Genomic DNA, 12,691 nt, shown 5'->3' with positions numbered 1-12,691 from the left:
TCCATTCAGATTTTGAGAGATCATGTTGACCTGTTGAGTCAACACTTTGTTCTGAGCCAATATGGCATTCAGAGCATCAATTTCAAGAACTCCTTTCTTCTGAGGGACCCCATTATTCACGGAATTCCTCTCAGAGGTGTACATGAACTGGTTGTTTGCAACCATGTCAATGAGTTCTTGAGCCTCTTCAGGCGTTTTCTTCAGGTGAATAGATCCACCTGCAGAATGATCCAATGACATTTTTGAAAATTCAGAGAGACCATAATAGAATATATCTAATATGGTCCATTCTGAAAACATGTCAGATGGACATCTTTTGGTCAGCTGCTTGTATCTTTCCCAAGCTTCATAGAGGGATTCACCATCTTTTTGTTTGAAGGTTTGAACATCCACTCTCAACTTGCTCAGCTTTTGAGGAGGAAAGAACTTATCTAAAAATGCAGTGACAAGCTTATCCCATGAGTCCAGGCTATCCTTGGGTTGTGAATCCAACCATACTCTAGCTCTGTCTCTTACAGCAAAAGGGAAAAGCAAGAGTCTGTAGATTTCAGGATCAACTCCATTCGTCTTTACAGTCTCACAGATCTGCAAGAATTCAGTTAAAAACTGATAGGGATCTTCAGATGGAAGTCCATAAAACTTGCAGTTTTGTTGCATTAAAGCAACTAGTTGAGGCTTAAGCTCAAAGTTATTGGCTCCAATGGCAGGAATGGAGATGCTTCTTCCATCAAATTTGGACGTTGGCTTAGTGAAGTCACCAAGCATTCTCCTTGCATTATTATTATTTTCGGCCATCACCTCTTGTGCTAATGTTTCTGAAAGGTTGTTTCTGGATTGTTGTAATTTAGCTTCTTTTAATTTTCTCTTCAGAGTCCTTTTAGGTTCTGGATCAATTTCAACAAGAGTGCCTTTATCCCTGTTCCTGCTCATATGAAAGAGAAGAAAACAAGAAAAGAAAAAGGAATCCTCTATGTCACAGTATAGAGATTCCTTTATGTTAGTAGAAAAAGGAAGGTGGTAGAAGAATGAAGAAGGGATTCGGTTTTATGGATGAAGAGAGGTGAAGAGAAGTGTTAGTAATTAAATAATTAAAAAGAAGAAGAAAAGAGAAAAGAAAATTCGAAAATAATTTTTGAAAAGGGGTTAGTGATTTTCGAAAATAAAATGTAATTAAAATTAAAACATGAAACAATTAATTAAAAAGAATTTTTGAAAAAGAGAGAGATATTTTCGAAAAATAGAAGAGAGAGAAGTAGTTAGGTAGTTTTGAAAAAGGTAAGAAACAAACAAGAAGTTAGTTAGTTGATTGAAAAAGATTTGAAATTAAATTTGAAAAAGATAAGAAGATAGTAAGTTAGATAAGATATTTTGAAATCAAATTTTGAAAAAGATAAAAATTTTTGAAAAAGATCAAATAAAAGATAAAAAGATTTAATTTAAAAATAATTTGAAATTAATTTCTTCACTAACAAGAAACTACAAGATAAGATTCTAGAACTTAAAGATTGAACCTTTCTTAACAAGAAAGTAACAAACTTCAAATTTTTGAACCAATCACATTAATTATTAGTGAGTTTTCAAAAATTACTTATAAAGATAAGAAAAAGATTTTGAAAATAATTTGAAAAATATTTTTGAAATTTTCGAAAATAAATAAAAATTTTGAAAAAGATATGATTTTGAAAAAGATTTTGAAAAGATAAGATTTTTAAAATTTTGAAATTTTGACTTGACTTGTAAGAAACAACTAATTTTAAAAAATTTTTGACCAAGTCAACCCAAAATTTCGAAATTTTGGAGGGAAATAAGGAAAAGATATTTTTTTTTTATTTTTGATTTTTAAAGATGAAAGAGAAAAACAACAAAAATACTTAATGCATGAAATTTTTTTTTAGATCAAAACCATGAATGCATGCAAGAATGCTATGAATGTCAAGATGAACACCAAGAACACTTTGAATATCATGATGAACATCAAGAACATAATTTTGAAAAATCTTTGATGCAAAGAAAACATGCAAGACACCAAACTTAGAAATCTTTAATGCTTGGAAAATATGAATGCAAAAATGCACATGAAAAACAAGAAACAACACAAAACAAGAAATCATCAAGATCAAACAAGAGGACTTATCAAGAACAACTTGAAGATCATGAAGAACACTATGAATGCATGGGATTTTCGAAAAAATGCAAGAAAAATTTTTAAAGCATGCAATTGACACCAAATTTAAAATTTGACTCAAGACTCAAACAAGAAACACAAAATATTTTTGATTTTTATGATTTTCTAATTTTTTTTGGATTTTTATACATTTTTTTTCGAAAATAATGTTTTGAAAAACGAAAAATAAAAAGAAAAATTTTGAAAAAGATTTTTGAAAAGAAAATTACCTAATCTGAGGAACAAGATGAACCTTCAGTTGTCCATACTCGAACAATCCCCGGCAACGGCGCCAAAAACTTGGTGGACGAAATTGTGATCACTATTATTTGATTTGACTTTTTGGTCTTGTATCTTTTTACTCTTAGGGCACTGCTTATTTTCACAACTCCGTTCAACTAACCAGCAAGTGTACTGGGTCGTCCAAGTAATAACCTTACGTGAGTAAGGGTCGAATCCACAGAGATTGTTGGTATGAAGCAAGCTATGGTCACCTTGCAGATCTCAGTTAGGGAGATTAAAATTGGATTATGGGTTTAAATAAAATAGAAAGAAGTTAATTAAAAAGGGATAGAAATACTTATGTAGATTCATAGATGGGAATTTCAGATAAGCGGAATGGAGATGCTGTAGAGCTCTCGGACGCCTGCCTTCCTACTGCTTCTACTCAATCCTTCTTACTCCTTTCCATGGCAAGCTTTGTATAGGGGTTCACCATCAACTGTGGCTACTTTCATCCTCACGGGGAAATATCCTGTGCGGCTGTCACTCGCACAGCTAACCAGTCTGGAGGCATCACCCATGGTTGATAGCTACATCCCATCCTCGCAGTGAAAGCTAATGCTCACGCACTCTGTCACAGTACGGCCAATCACCGGTTGGTTCCCTCCCCTACTGGAATAGAATCCCTCTTTTGCGTCTGTCACTGACGCCCAGCAGGTTACAGGTTTGAAGCACGTCACAGTCATTCATTACCGGAATCCTACTCGGAACACCACAGACAAGGTTGGACTTTCCGGATTCCCAGGATCCTACTCGGAACACCACAGACAAGGTTGGACTTTCCGGATCCAGACAAATGCCGCCATCTATCTAGCTTATACCACGAAGATTCTGTTGGGGAATCTAAGAGATACACATTCAAGCTTGTGGTGCATGTAGAACGTAAGTGGTTGTCAATCACGCGCGTTCATGAGTGAGAATAACAATGAGGGTTATCTAACTCACCATCATTCATCATGTTCTTGAGTACGAATGAATATCTTGGAATAAGAATAAGATAGAGAATTGAATAAAAGAAAATAGAACTTCATTAATCTTTGAGGTACAGCAGAGCTCCACACCCTTAATCTATGGTGTGCAGAAACTCCACCGTTGAAAACACATAAGTGAAAGAGGTCCAGGCATGGCCGAATGGCCAGCCCCCCTAAACGTGATCAATGATCTCCTAAGATGAAGAATAAAACAAAACTGAGACCAAAGATGTCTAATACAATAGATAAATGTCCTATATACTAGACTAGCTACTAGGGTTTACATGAGTAAGTAATTGATGCATAAATCCACTTCCGGGGCCCACTTGGTGTGTGCTTGGGCTGAGCTTGATCTATCCACGAGCTGAGGCTTCTCTTGGAGTTGAATTTCGAGTTATGATGTGCTTTGGGCGTTCAACTCCGGATCATGACGTTTTTCTGGCGTTTAACTCCAGAAAGGAGCGTGTACTTGGCGTTCAACGCCAAGTTGCGTCGTCATTCTTCGAATAAAGTATGGACTATTATATATTGCTGGAAAGCCCTGGATGTCTACTTTCCAACGCCGTTGAGAGCGCGCCATTTGGAGGTCTGTAGCTCCAGAAAATCCATTTCGAGTGCAGGGAGGTCAGAATCCAACAGCATCAGCAGTCCTTTTGTCAGCCTTTTTCAGAGTTTTGCTCAAATCCCTCAATTTCAGTCAGAATTTACCTGAAATCACAGAAAAACACACAAACTCATAGTAAAGTCCAGAAATGTGAATTTAACATAAAAACTAATGAAAACATCCCTAAAAGTAGCTTGAACTTACTAAAAACTATATAAAAACAATGCCAAAAAGCGTATAAATTATCCGCTCATCAGCACTCAATATTCAAAAAAAAAATTGCATCACATGATAGTTCTTTGTAAAGAAGGATTGAGGAATTAAACAGTTTTGAGGCAAGCAAAAGATTAGGAGAAGTGGTGGTTCTAGTGGTGTGATTATGTATTGAGGTTGCATGCTTATGAAAACTTGCATGGGAGCTCATAGGCAGGACATGGAGTTCAAAGAAGTATTGTGGAGATTCTCAAACATTTATTGATCCAAGAAGAAGCAAAAAATAATAATAATAATAATTTTGAATAAAATAAAAAGGGAAAGAATGAGAAAGCTGAAGGCTCTGAGTACCAATGGCAATTTATTTGCTAAGTGCTTGTGGTGTTTATGTATCGAGCCAAATGCTTGAAAATAAAACACTTAGAAGTCAAGGCTAGGCTCAAGTGCAAAAGCACTCCCTTATGGCCCAAGGCTCTGAGCATCAATTACTAGGCAGAAAAGGAAAGAAGAAACAAAACTCAAAGAGTTGTTAGCCTAGTAAATGCTTGTGGTTGAGTTGTGTCAAGGAGAGAGGCTTGAGCAAGTAAATCCTTAGGGGTGCTTTAACACCTAATACCTTAAAACCAACTGGTTTAGGAGTATTGATTGAAAGCTTATCTAAAGAGCCGCTTTGAGACATGACACTGAGAGTCAAGGCCAAAGCAAAGAAACTATAAGCTGCTTCAAAGTGATTACATATAAAGAGATCTCCATGATACCATTTGAATGGAAATCCTAAGACCTAAGACTCCCAAGATGTAGGGACTAGTGAGCACTGAAGCCCTTGCATGAGCATATGATTTAGAGTTCACCCCACTGTCACTTAATCACTTCACTCACAGGACCTATCAAGTTATTCTTCAATCCGTCTTAATTGAAAGAACCTTTGAGCATTTCTTGCTTGGGGACAAGCAAGTTTTAAGTTTGGTGTTGTGATGACAAGTCATCTTAGCCCAGTTTCACTAGCCTTTTTCTTTTGTTTTCAATTGAATTATGCACTTTCTTGAGCCATGAGCAAGCCAATTGGGTAGATTTTTATGTTTCCTTTAATTTAATCAACCATAGATGAATTAATGCAATTTCATGAGGTTTTATGCTATAATTGTCACATATTATGAAAGAATGAATATCTCATGATTTTGAGCATAGCTTTGATGTGTTTGGTTGATTAATGATAGGAGAAGAAAGCTTGGAGAAAGGTTGAAGCAAGAAGGAATGGCTAGGAGGAAGAGAGGACAAAAAGTTTGAGCAAAAGTTTGCCTCAAACTTTAGCTCAAACTTTTGGAATAAGTGAAAATGAACCAGAGAGCAAAAAGCTTGACCAAAAGTTTGCCTCAAACTTTTGCGCAAACTTTTGGGAGAAAAGCTTGAGCCAACGTTTGCCTCAAACTTTTGGGCAAACGTTGGCATCACAAATCAACACCCCAAGAGCAAAAGTTTGCGCCAACGTTTGCCTCAAACTTTTTGGCAAACGTTGGCGCCATGAACAACACACCCTGGAGAGCAAAAACGTTGGCTCCGCCTTAGGTGTCCTCCTCGGGATAGCGTCATTTAAAGAACAAGGGTCAGCACAACGTTAAAAAAAATGGTCAGTATAACGTAAAAAAAAACAGAAAAAAAAAGTTCGGAGGAGACTGCCAAAGATGAGGCCATTACGGCTCACCTTTAGGTGTCATCCTCGGGATAGCGTCATTTAAAGAACAACTGTCAGCATAACGTAAAAATAAAATGAGTTGAACTCCATTTGTATTTTATAAACATCAATGAAATTTGAAATTCATGTCATATAGAAAGAATTTCTTAGTGAGGCAATAACTCAAACACCTTGGTTTCAAACTAAAACAGAAAACAAAAATAAAGAAAATGCTTGATCTAGACTTCTCACCCACTTAATCATTGTTGATCTAATCAATCCCCGGCAACGGCGCCAAAAACTTGATGGTGTTTTTGTGGAAAAATGAATTTCCAACACACATATCCAACCGGCAAGTGTACCGGGTCGCATCAAGTAGTAATAACTCACAAGAGTGAGGTCGATCCCACAGGGATTGATGGATCAAGCAATTTTAGTGGGTGATTAGTTTAGTCAAGCTAACATTGAATGAGTTGTGTGAAGTTGAGCAACCGAATGTAAATTTGCAGGGAATTTAAATTGCAGAAAGTAAAGTGGCAGGAAACTTAAAGAACAAGAAAGTAAAATAGCTTAATCTTAAATTGCAAGAAAAGTAAATTGCATGAAAAGTAAAGGGGGGTTGGGTGCTGGAAATTAAAGAGAGCAGTAAAGCAAAGCGTAGAACAATTGCAGGGAGATTAAATTGCTTAAAATTAAATTGGAAGCAATAGGAACAGAAAGGAAAAAATGCAGATGAAATAACAGCAGAAAAGTAAATCAGCAAGAAAGCTCAATTCAAATATGAAATCTAAAAAGACAAGTGAGGATCTCAGGAAATCAAAGAGACTAGAGAACAAGTCTAGATCTCAATTCCTTCCTTGATCCAACCAAGAACAATTGCAGAAGGAAAAAAAGATAAATGAATTGCAGAATTAAAAGAGAAGATGAAGCAGTATGTGAATTTCAATTATGCAGAAAAAGTAAACAAGAGATCTTAAGATGAGAATGAAACAGAATTCCTCCAATCTCACTCAAGATTCAAAACAGATAAGAAAACTAAAGGAGAGAGCTATCTATTCCTAATGGAGCCGGCTTCCTTTCAAAGATGGAAATGATGCCTTTATATAGGCTTTACAAAGTAAAATTGAAAATGAAATTAAAACAAAATAAAAATCCTAATCTAATTGATCCATGTGCCTTTGAGTCATGTTGAGTGGGCTTTGCTTGCTTTGGATTTGAGGAGAAATGGGTTTGCTTGGCCTTGATTCAATTTGGAGAGGAATTGAATTTAAATGAGATTTTTGCCCATGATGCTCCCAGGAGGCTGCCCTGCCCTTGTGGAGGGCAGGGCAGAAAATTGATGCATGGTGCGTGCTTTTGGTGCGGCCAGGAGCGAGCTTGGCGCGGCAGAATTTTCCTTGGTGCGTATGATGCTTGTTGGTGCGCAAGGATGCTGCCCTGCCCTTGTGGAGGGCAGGGCAATGTTGCCTTGGTGTGTCTTGTGCGCGCACCACTTCCTTGACCGTGCCATGATGCTCTCCTTGTGTGTGCCAAGCCTAAGCCTTTACTTCCTAGAGGTCTTGTGTTCGAAACTTGGTGGAGGAAGTTGTTGCAATTTTTCCTTGAATTTTCTTGAAGAAAACACGACATTGCCCTGCTCTCCAAGAGGGCAGGGCAGAAAATTGAGCGCCACTTTGTTTCCTTGTGTCTCCCTCTTCGAGCCTTGATGGAAGCATTTTGGTGTATTTTTGCTTATTTTTGGCCCTTAAAGATGCCTCTCGTTCCTGCCTCAATTGTACGCCAAATATGGATTGCTATATATCGTTGGAAAGCTCTGAATGTCAGCTTTCCAACGCAACTGGAAGCACATCAATTGGACGTCTGTAGCTCAAGTTATAGCCATTTGAAGGAGGCATGGTCATGCTGTGAGCGCCCAGATTTTAACTTAGCGAAAATTTTGCTTCCAATCCTTAATGTGCATCACGATCCTGCCCTTGGCAAGGGCAGGGCAGTATCGTGCTGGCTGCTTCCTTCCTTGATTTGGTCATGGGCCACGCTTTTAAAAGCGTGGCCTAAGGCTCCAAAGTGTACCCCAACTTCAAAGTGTACCCCAAAGCTCTTTTTTTCTCCTTTTTTGTGCTTCTTTGCTTCTTTTTCTTCTTATTTCCTACAAGATTTATAAAATTAAAATATCAAGAAAATATATCATTTAAGTACAAAAAGCATTCAATATTTAAGCACAAATCATCAATTTCTTGTATGAAAAAGCATAGAAAATGGGTATATGATGACATGTCATCAGTGTCCTCCTCGGGATAGTGTCATTTAAAGAACAAGGGTCATCACAAACGTATAAAAAAAACTGAAAAAAAAAATCAAAGGAGCATGCCGAAGATGATGCTATTACGGCTCCCCTTTAGGTGTCCTCTGATGACAAGTCATCTTAGCCCAGTTTCACTAGCCTTTTTCTTTTGTTTTCAATTGAATTATGCACTTTCTTGAGCCATGAGCAAGCCAATTGGGTAGATTTTTATGTTTCCTTTGATTTAATCAACCATAGATGAATTAATGCAATTTCATGAGGTTTTATGCTATAATTGTCACATATTATGAAAGAATGAATATCTCATGATTTTGAGCATAGCTTTGATGTGTTTGGTTGATTAATGATAGGAGAAGAAAGCTTGGAGAAAGGTTGAAGCAAGAAGGAATGGCTAGGAGGAAGAGAGGACAAAAAGTTTGAGCAAAAGTTTGCCTCAAACTTTAGCTCAAACTTTTGGAATAAGTGACAATGAACCAGGGAGCAAAAAGCTTGACCAAAAGTTTGCCTCAAACTTTTGCGCAAACTTTTGGGAGAAAAGCTTGAGCCAACGTTTGCCTCAAACTTTTGGGCAAACGTTGGCATCACAAATCAACACCCCAAGAGCAAAAGTTTGCGCCAACGTTTGCCTCAAACTTTTTGGCAAACGTTGGCGCCATGAACAACACACCCTGGAGAGCAAAAACGTTGGCTCCGCCTTAGGTGTCCTCCTCGGGATAGCGTCATTTAAAGAACAAGGGTCAGCACAACGTTAAAAAAAATGGTCAGTATAACGTAAAAAAAAAAACAGAAAAAAAAAGTTCGGAGGAGACTGCCAAAGATGAGGCCATTACGGCTCACCTTTAGGTGTCATCCTCGGGATAGCGTCATTTAAAGAACAACTGTCAGCATAACGTAAAAATAAAAAAAAAAACCGTTCAGCACAACGTTAAAAAAAAATCGGAGGAGCCTGTCGAAGACGAGGCCATTACGGCTCCATTTTAGGTGTCCTCCTCGGGATAGCGTCATTTAAAGAATAAGGGTCAGCACAGCGTTAAAAAAAAACGGTCAGCAAAACGTTAAAAAAAAATCGGTCAGCACAACGTAAAAAAAATAGAAAAAAAATTCGGCGGAGCTTGCCGAAGATGAGGCCATTACGGCTCGTCTTTAGGAGTCCTCCTCGGGATAGCGTAATTTAAGAACAAGGGTTAGCACAACGTAAAAAAAAACAGTCTGCACAATGTTAAAAAAACAAAAAATAACAAAAAGAAATCGCAGGAGCCTGCTGAAGATGAGGCCATTACGGCTCCCCTTTAGGTGTCCTCCTTGAGATAGCGTCATTTAAAGAAAAAGGGTGAGCACAATGTAAAAAAAAAACGGTCAGCACAACGTAAAAAAAATGGAGGAGCCTGCCGAAGATGAGGCCATTATGGCTCCCCTTTAGGTGTTCTCCTCGGGATAGTGTCATTTAAAGAACAAGGGTCAGCACAACGTAAAAAAAAAACAAACTGGAAAAAAAAATTGGAAAAAAAATCGGAGGAGCCTGCCGAAGATGACGCCATTACGGCTACCCTTTAGGTGTCCTCCTAGGGATAGCGTCAGTTAAAGAACAAGGGTCAGCACAACGTAAAAAAAAATGGTTAGCACAACGTAAAAAAAACGGAGGAGCCTGCCGAAGATGAGGACATTACGGCTCCCCTTTAGGTGTTCTCCTCGGGATAGTGTCATTTAAAGAACAAGGGTCAACACAACGTAAAAAAAAAACGGTCAGCACAACGTAAAAAAAAACGGAGGAGCCTGCCAAAAATGAGGTCATTACTGCTCCGCCTTAGGTGTCTTCCTTGGAATAGTGTCATTTAAAGAACAAGGGTCAGCACAACGTTAAAAAAAAGTCAGCATAACGTAAAAAAATAGAAAAAAAAGTTCGGAGGAGACTGCCAAAGATGAGGCCATTACGGCTCGCCTTTAGATGTCCTCCTCGGGATAGCGTCATTTAAAGAACAAAGGTCAGCATAACGTAAAAAAAAAAAAAAAAAACCGGTCCTGTCGAAGACGAGGCCATTACGGCTCCATTTTAGGTGTCCTCCTCGGGATAGCGTCATTTAAAGAATAAGGGTAAGCACAATGTTAAAAAAAACCGGTCAGCACAATGTAAAAAAAAATGAATAGCACAACGTAAAAAAAATCGGAGGAGTCTGCCGAAGATGAGGCCATTACGGCTCCCCTTTAGGTGTCCTCCTCGGGCTAGCGTTATTTTACGAAGAAGGGTTAGCACAACGTAAAAAAAAAAATCAGTCAGCACAACGTAAAAAAAATTGGAGGAGTCTGCCAAAGATGAGGCCATTACAGCTCCTCTTTAGGTGTCCTCCTTGGGATAGCGTCATTTAAAGAACAAGTGTCACCACTACGTAAAAAAATCTGGAAAAAAAATCGGAGGAGCCTGCCGAAGATGAGGCCATTACGGCTCCCCTTTAGGTGTCCTTCTCGGGATAGCGTCATTTAAAGAACAAGGGTCAGCACAACGTTAAAAAAAATCGGAGGAGCCTGCCGAAGATGAAGCCATTACGGCTTCCCTTTAGGTGTCCTCTTCGGGATAGCGTCATTTAAAGAACAAGGGTTAGCACAATGTTTAAAAAAAACCGGTCAGCAAAACGTTAAAAAAATGAAAAAAAATCGGAGGAGCCTGCCGAAGATGAGGCCATTACGGCTCCCCTTTAGGTGTCCTCCTCGATATAGCGTAATTTAAAGAACAAAGGTAAGCACATCGTTAAAAAAAAAACGGTCAGCACAAAGTTAAAAAAAACAGAAAAAAAAAATCGAAGGAGCCTGCCGAAGATGTGCCCATTACGGCTCGCCTTTAGGTGTCCTCCTCGGGATAGCGTCATTTAAAGAACAAGGGTCATCACAACGTATAAAAAAAACTGAAAAAAAAATCAGAGGAGCCTGCCGAAGATGATGCCATTACGGCTCCCCTTTAGGTGTCCTCCTCGGGATAGCGTCATTTAAAGAACAAGGGTCAGCACAATGTTAAAAAAAAAACGGTCAGCAAAACGTTAAAAAAAATCGGTCAGCACAACGTAAAAAAATAGAAAAAAAATCGGAGGATCCTGCCGAAGATGAGGCCATTACGGCTCCCCTTTAGGTGTCCTTCTCGGGATAGCGTCATTTAAAGAACAAGGGTCAGCACAACGTAAAAAAAAATGGTCTGCACAACGTTAAAAAAACAAGAAAAAACAAAAAGAAATCGCAGGAGCCTGCCGAAGATGAGGCCATTACGGCTCCCCTTTAGGTGTCCTCCTTGAGATAGCGTCATTTAAAGAACAAGGGTGAGCACAACGTAAAAAAAAAAAACGGTCAGCAAAACGTAAAAAAAAAATGGAGGAGCCTGCCGAAGATGAGGCCATTACGGCTCCCCTTTAGGTGTTCTCCTCGGGATAGTGTCATTTAAAGAACAAGGGTCAGCACAACGTAAAAAAAAAAAACAAACTGGAAAAAAAATTGGAAAAAAAATCGGAGGAGCCTGCCGAAGATGAGGCCATTACGGCTCCCCTTTACGTGTCCTCCTAGGGATAGCGTCAGTTAAAGAACAAGGGTCAGCACAACGTAAAAAAAAAATGGTCAGCACAACGTAAAAAAAACGGAGGAGCCTGCCGAAGATGAGGACATTACGGCTCCCCTTTAGGTGTTCTCCTCGGGATAGTGTCATTTAAAGAACAAGGGTCAGCACAACGTAAAAAAAAAAAAACGGTCAGCACAACGTAAAAAAAACAGAGGAGCCTGCCAAAGATGAGGCCATTACTGCTCCGCCTTAGGTGTCCTCCTCGGGATAGCGTCATTTAAAGAACAAGGGTCAGCACAACGTTAAAAAAAATGGTCAGCATAACATAAAAAAAATAGAAAAAAAGTTCAGAGGAGACTGCCAAAGATGAGGCCATTACGGCTCGCCTTTAGGTGTCCTCGTCGGGATAGCGTCATTTAAAGAGCAAAGGTCAGCATAACGTAAAAAAAAAAAAAAAAAAAACCGGTCAGCACAACGTTAAAAAAAAATTGTAGGAGCCTGTCGAAGACGAGGCCGTTACGGCTCCATTTTAGGTGTCCTCCTCGGGATGGCGTCATTTAAAGAATAAGGGTAAGCACAACGTTAAAAAAAAAAACCGGTCAGCACAACGTAAAAAAAAAGAATAGCACAACGTAAAAAAAAATTGGAAGAGCCTGCCGAAGATGAGGCCATTACGGCTCCCCTTTAGGTGTCTTCCTCGGGATAGCGTCATTTTACGAACAAGGGTTAGCACAACGTAAAAAAAAAACCGGTCAGCACAACGTAACAAAAATTGGAGGAGTCTGCCAAAGATGAGGCCATTACGGCTCCCCTTTAGGTGTCCTCCTCGGGATAGTGTCATTTAAAGAACAAGGGTCAGCACAACGTAAAAAAAAAACGGTCCGCACAACGTAAAAAAAAAACGGAGGAGCCTGCCGAAGATGAGGCCATTACGGCTCCCCTTTAGGT

The 12,691-nt window shown here is 38.9% G+C and overlaps 1 non-coding gene across 1 annotated transcript; it reads left to right on the top strand.

Moving 5' to 3' along the window:
- The first annotated feature begins 298 nt into the window (after nucleotides 1–298).
- On the top strand, nucleotides 299–402 carry LOC130942600 (small nucleolar RNA R71). Its single transcript, XR_009071167.1, has one exon. It is a non-coding gene; the product is annotated as a small nucleolar RNA R71 (small nucleolar RNA).
- Nucleotides 403–12,691: the final 12,289 nt, after the last annotated feature.

This window comes from Arachis stenosperma, chromosome 7, assembly GCF_014773155.1.
Source record: "Arachis stenosperma cultivar V10309 chromosome 7, arast.V10309.gnm1.PFL2, whole genome shotgun sequence".
NCBI classification, from domain to species: Eukaryota; Viridiplantae; Streptophyta; class Magnoliopsida; order Fabales; family Fabaceae; genus Arachis; species Arachis stenosperma.
This window is presented reverse-complemented; position numbering and strand designations above follow the sequence as displayed.